We start from the raw sequence: 6,737 nt of genomic DNA on the forward strand, positions 1-6,737 counted from the left end.
CATGGGCCTAGAGACCGGATCTTAATCGCTAGGTGTTGCATTAAGTCCTGGAACCTGTGAATTTACCCAAGTCCTGGATACAAATAGTGAATGCATGAGGTGCAAGACAACCCCTTAACACAGACATTTCTTCTCTTTGCGGATGACAGCCAGCAGCTCTCTGGCTTTCAGTTGCGGGACCTCAGGGACTCTGCCTGCTACTACCTGCTGGTTGTTCTGGGTCTGCCAGTCCGGAAATCCAAATTCCTATCTTCCCCTACTGACCTTTTAGTTTGTGCTACTTGCAGATAGACCTATTTCCAAATGATTCAAGGCTAGGTATAGTGGCTTATGGCTAAAAGCCCAGTAAGAGAGGCAAACGTAGGAAGATCTCTGGGAACTGGAAACCTCAAGCTATAGAGTGTGAGTTGCAGGTTAGCCTGGGCTAGGATGAGACCTTGCCTCAACCTTCACCTGCCAAACCGTGATTCATTAAAACTACACAGCCAAGCCTCGCGTGGTGTTGCACATCTTTAATCCCAACACTCGGGAGTCAGAGGCCGGCCTGGGCCCCGGGTCCATCTCTGGTCGCCTCACCCTGATCGCTGTCTTGCTCAAAGGCTCAGTCAGATCCTGGTGAATTGGAACCCACAGTGTGGAGTCCAAAGAAACTTGTCACCACTGTGGCTCTGACTCTACCACAGCAGGGGGCACCTATAGGTGTGGTTTGGGGATGGGGGCTCTACAGTCTGCTACTGGCCAAGTCTTTCACTGCTTCCCATGAGAGGCCCCATCAGGATGGGAAAAGGCTCAGAACGAGGAATCTGGGCTTGCTGGGTCTCAGAGGCTCCTGTCCTTGGGACTTGTATTGGAAGTTCTATCTCTGAGAAAGCAAGAGCAATGGAGGAAGTCCAGAGGAGGAGGCATCCCACAGTCCCAGAACTGAAGGACGAGGCCCGCTCTCCAGGAGTTGTGAGACAGTGCCTCTTCTCAGGAGCCAAGGCCAAAATCAGACACCTGGGTGAGAAAAGCTTCCTGGGGCGCTCAGGACAAACGGGGGGGGGGGGAATGGGAGGAGCTCAGTGAACTTGGACTGGACAAAGGTAGCAGGCATGTGCGCGCGCGTGCACACACACACACACACACACACACAGAAAAGCTACACAGTGACATGCATGGCCCCTCCCCCCCAACAGTACAGAGTCTTCATTCAAGTGCTGCTCCAGGCCCCACCGAGCTCCAGGTTCCCGTCAATGTCCTTGCGGCCAGCAAACTTGTCTGAAGCTCCTTTAAAACATGTTGTTTTAGGAAACACGTGAAACAGCGGCATGACTCAAACTCAAGGGGGGCCGGGTCTGCTGGTGCAGGCCTGCCACTGCAGTTACACATGACAGAGGCAGGTGATAAATTCAAAGCCTGCCTAGCCAGCGAAGAGCTCTCAAGCCCCAAGCTGAGCAATTTAGTGAGGCTCTGTCTCCAAACAAAAAGAAAAAAAAGAAAAAAAAAAATCAAAGAGAAACGGAATCTTCCTGCCTACACCCTGGGACTCAAGTTCCCTTCCGGCAAGTCCTAATTTTGGCATGACCCGCCACAGATATTCTAGACATAGCAAGAAAGCATGCTCCCACACTCAAACCCCCTCTCCAGAAAAGCACCAGCAGGCTGTCATTCTTTGGTAACAGAGTTTGAGGTCCAGAGGGAAGGTCACGCTGATCTTACAGCTCTGCAGATAACCCACACGCATACAAGCCGCCTCCACGGAAAGCACAAAGCAGCTGGTCACTTCTAGAATACACACGGCACTGACTATCTCTATACTTGGTCCATGGTCAGGGTTAGGTCACTTTGTGTCCTCCGTAATTACGGCTGAGTTGTCTCCCAATACGCAGGAGGCACAGGGCCCTTGGCCAGGTTCCACTGATGATGGCAAGAGACTGAATACCATTTCTGTCTCCCACTTCTTCCAGAGGGTGAGCCTGTCCACTGTGAGTCCCTGGACACTGGACACTGCAGGGTGTTTCTCAGATGAGGTCTTCCCCGGCTGAGCAGCTTTAGCTCACAGTGAGCTCAGGGTTTATCTATATACAGCAACGGTGAGAAAGGAAGCCAAGGCCACATGCAGCCTCTCTGTAGCAGACATCCTCAGGAAGGGTGCTGGGCAGTCGTGGAGTGCAGTGGGTGAGGTGACAAGTAACCTGGGTGACAGAGAGTGTGTGCCTGGGTGTAGGCCTAACCAAGTCCCATCTTCATTTCTAGTAGTCAATTTTGCGGAAGTCCTTTTCCTGATGACTTAGATCAGCCCTCAGGATGGACCACATGGTCCTGTTACCCCCTTGGCTCTGCTGGCAGCAATTATTTGGAATGAAGCTCTCTGCCTAACTCCAGCTTTGTTTGACTGTTGCTTCTCCATGGGCTCTAGCAACAGAAGCAAGTGCAGACACAAAGCAGGAGCCCGTGTGATGATACAGGGCAGACTCTGCGCTTCCAGGTCCTTACGGAGTCTTTAAAGATCAAGGGCCCTTGTCGCAGAGGGCTTGGAGAAAATGTCACAGCAGTAAAGGGAGGTATGGGGGCACGAGGAAGAGCTCAGTGGTATCAAGGTGGCCCGGAAGGCTCAAAGTCAGTTGTGTGAAACAAAGATAAACCTTTTTGAAACGAAGAGAGACAACAGAGATGAGTCCCAGGCTGAGCTGTGACCTTATCCAGATTTGCCTGAGGCTCCACCCAGTCTTTAGGATTAGGAATGCTCTGAGAAGTTGGTAGGATTAACTGTTACCTCTGCAGAGGACAGAGTGGCTTCCAGCATCCCACCTTCCTTGTCCAAAGTGTAGGCGGTGAGGCAGGAGCCGGGGCCACACCCTGGCATTGGCTGTCTCCCGGTCAGAAGGTACAAGAGCCATCTAGGGTCATTGTCTACAGAAACCCAACAGAGTCCCTGAAGATGGCAAGGAAGGAGGGGACTCTGGAACCTTCCATTCCTCTCTTTGGCCCAGTCAGGATTTGATCTTTTAAAGAAACAGGCAGAGACTAGATCTGAAGAGATGCTCACTGGGCAGGCAGGCGCCACGGGTGTGCTTTATGAGACAGCCTTTAATGATGCAATTGAGTTTGTACGTGCAGAATTTATTGCGTTTGGCTACAAGAAAGAACTGGTCATGTTAGAACTGGACCCCAGAAGTGAACAGGGCAGTGTCTGGCATGGCTATGCCTGAGACAGGAACCTAGAAGTTCTGGCAGAAGGTGAAGACTTAAAAGTTTAAGAATGCCTGAGGGAGGGGCCTGCCCCCTTTCCTGGAAGCCAGAAAGAGGACTTGGGCTAGAGGCACAACGTTAAGGCCAAGAGCTGAGAGTTGGGTTGTGGGGGTGTAGGACACTTGGTGGTGATGTCTGGGGTCCCCTCATTGAGTGCTTCTTGCCTTGTCCAATGTCCTACACGGGGGAGGGGAGAGGAGAATGAGCCACCCCCTGGGAGGAGCCCTTTGTTCCGAGGCAGGTGGCATCACCACCCACCCATTTCATCAGGCTGCTGCAGGGATGGTGCATTTTGGGTGGGATCCATGGAGTCAGGCCTCAGTGCAGAGGCAGGGAGATGGTGTCCAGCAGAGATTCTGGTGGACGAGCTGAGCTGCAGAAACCTTGGCTCACACTTTGACTAAGCTGTGGGAAGAGTAGCCAACATGCCATGCTCTCATGCTTGGGGGAATGGGGCATGGTGTCTGGGGCATATGTGCTGCCTTTCCTCTTCCTCACCCTGATGGCCTATGACAAGGGGGCAGTGCTGCCCAGATCTGAGTCCCCAAACTAACTTGTCTCTAGTACAACCCCTGTCCCAAGTCCCAGCCTGAGAACATGAACGAACACACACACACACACACACACACACACACACACACACACACACACACACACACACACCCATGCAAGTGTGCAGGGAAGTTAAACAGGATTGAGCAGAAGTCATCCCCGTTTTTCCTCTTTGTATTCTACAGAAAAAGCTCCTAGGTCCACACTGTACTGAGAGGAATCAGGACAGGCAGAATTTAAGTTCTTGGTGCAATGTACCAGGCCTTAACTATGTCCTAGGAATGAATAGCTGGGCTGGAAGATGCCTAGAACCTCCTATTTCACACTCTCAAGATACCGACAGAATTTCTGTGGATGCCTCACCACCTGTACATCTGTGGCCCTAATGAGCTACAACTGGCTTTTGCCCAGATGGATTTGATGGTACTAGCGTAAAGTTTGCCTTGAAATGTGTAAGGGCATGCAGGGTGGTGGTGGTGGTAAGGTTTTAGGATGAGTGCTCTTAGCTGGAGAAAACAGCTGCTAGATAGTGCCCTCTGACCCTCGACCCTGTTGCTTTCCTCAAGGGAGCGCTATAGCACCAGCACCAGGGACTTGTGGACAACAGCCTTCTCAACTGTTGCTTCCTGTATCAGACCCAAGGGGTACCCAATGAAGTGCAGCAGTGAGCTGATTCCCTTCTAGCTCACTGATGACTTATGGGACAAAAATCTTGGCTGACTGTCTTAGTCAGGGTTTCTACTGCTGTGGAGAGAAACCACGACCAAGGCAATTCTTATAAAGGAAAACATCTAATTGGGGCTGGCGTAGTTTCAGAGGTTTAGTCCGCTGTCATCATGGTGGGGAGCATGGCAGCATGCAGGCAGACATGGTGCAGGAGCAGGAGCTGCTGAGAGTTCTACATCTGGATCCGCAGACAACATGGAGGAGACTGTGTGCCACACTGAGTGTAGGTTGAGCATATGACCTCAAAGCCCACCTACACAGTGACACACTTCCTCCAACTAGGCCACACCCCCTAATAGTGCCACTCCCCATGGGCCAAACATTCAAACACATGAGTCTATGGGAGCCATACCCATTCAAACCACCACACTCATCTAACTGGTTTCATTTTTTTCCTGGGAGCCAGCCTGAACCAAGCCAATAGATACGGGTAGAAGGCTGGGGTCTGATGCAATCAACAGCAGCATTGGCACGGTGTGGAAATGCTCAAGCAGTTACAAAAGCCAGCTGAGCCCCATGTTGCGGCCACTGAGGTGATTTCTGACCATTCTTTGCTTGGTTAAATTACAGTCTTCCAATCATCAGTCTTGTAGAGCTGTCTGCTCCCAAAATGCACCTGCCATCATTCTGTCATCCCACATAAGGGCAGAAAAGGGGCACTGGCCATACACAAAATCCCCACTCACTCCTGAACATGCCAATGCCCTCTCCATTTGACACAGAGTCCTGTCTATAAAGCAAGCTACCCAGCGTCCCTCAGGGTGGCCTTGCAGGACCAGAACTCCTCAAGTACATCTCTGTACTTGCCTTCTTTCCAGGTCGTGTCTTTGGAACTCTCCGATGGAGGACACAGACACTGGGTAGAGGTCTCAACGTGGTCTGTTTCTGTGCCCTCCCCAACTTCAAACACCTGCAATCAAACCTGTCAGTCTGGCTGGCCTGAGGGAATGTTTGCCCCATCTACTGCCTCTCCTCCAATGGGTCACCCACTTTTAACATCTTTCTGGTCCTCCTATTGCTCCCCTTATAAATTTCCTTGAGGCCCGGCGTGGTGGTGCATGCCTTTAATCCCAGCACTCAGGAGGCAGAGGCAGGCAGATCGCTGTGAGTTCAAGGCCAGCCTGGTCTACAAAGTGAGTCCAGGATGGACAAGGCTACACAGAGAAACCCTGCCTTGAAAAACCAAAAAAAAAAATTCCTTGAGACGCTTAGAGCACATGGTTGAAACAGGACGTCCCAGCATTGAAACAACCTACCCCCTTTCCGAGGTCCTTCGGAAGAAAGCGGTTAATAAATCACAAGTCGTTCTAATTTCATCACCACCTGCTCAACACCTGGGGAAATGGCTCCCGTCACTAGCTGGGCTGGTCCCTCACTCTTTCCCTTATCCCCCTAACCCCACTCCTAGTTCCTTCAAGACTAGAGGGCTGTCTGCTATGCACGGCAGTCAGTAAGTAGCACTGGGATGTTTGTGGGGACAAGTGCAGGGCCCACCAGGAAAGCTTCACAAACACCATGTCCACTGGCATTGGACTGTTCACTTTGGATGCCTCAGCTTCCATGTCTGGCCTCAAGGGTCCCTCTGCCACAGAAGCTAGCATGCACATCACTAACTCAGGTGGCACAGCAGATGGATCCAATGTGGCTTCTAGGTTCTGAGCCTTATATTCTGACTTGTCCACAAGACATGGGGATGTTGTGAGGTGACCACACTTAAGTTTCTGGGCCTCTTTTCTCCTGCCCTCCCTTCCGAGCTGGTGCTCAGGGCACAGTTAGCCTAAGGCCCCCTTTCTGGGCCAAGCCCCTCCCATCTGGGGCCTCTAGGAAACCTTTCCATCCTGTGACCTTAGTGTGTTCCCTGGCCTCCTGGCTACTTTCCAGCCTTGTCACCCACAGGAGCTGGCAAGCAAAGGAATGTAATGGCTGTGAGAAAGGGGTGGCTTGGGAGAAAATAGACATTCCCACACAGGGAATTTGGCATTGAACACAGAAGACCATTAGCAGCTTAGAATTCCAATAGCTTTAAAAACAAAACAAAATAAAAAGGCTCACAGAATAGCAGAACCCTGCACCCACACCCCCAGTCTAATGTAACAGGTTAGCCATGAATACAAAAGTAAAAGACGTCACAACCACACCATTAACTCAGGTGGCACAGCAGATGGATCCAATGTGGTGGAGCACAGCTTTACACAGCACTCAGCTACTGACCACTGACCTAAGCTAGG

Source organism: Acomys russatus, chromosome 26 (genome assembly GCF_903995435.1).
Source record: "Acomys russatus chromosome 26, mAcoRus1.1, whole genome shotgun sequence".
Taxonomy (NCBI): Eukaryota; Metazoa; Chordata; class Mammalia; order Rodentia; family Muridae; genus Acomys; species Acomys russatus.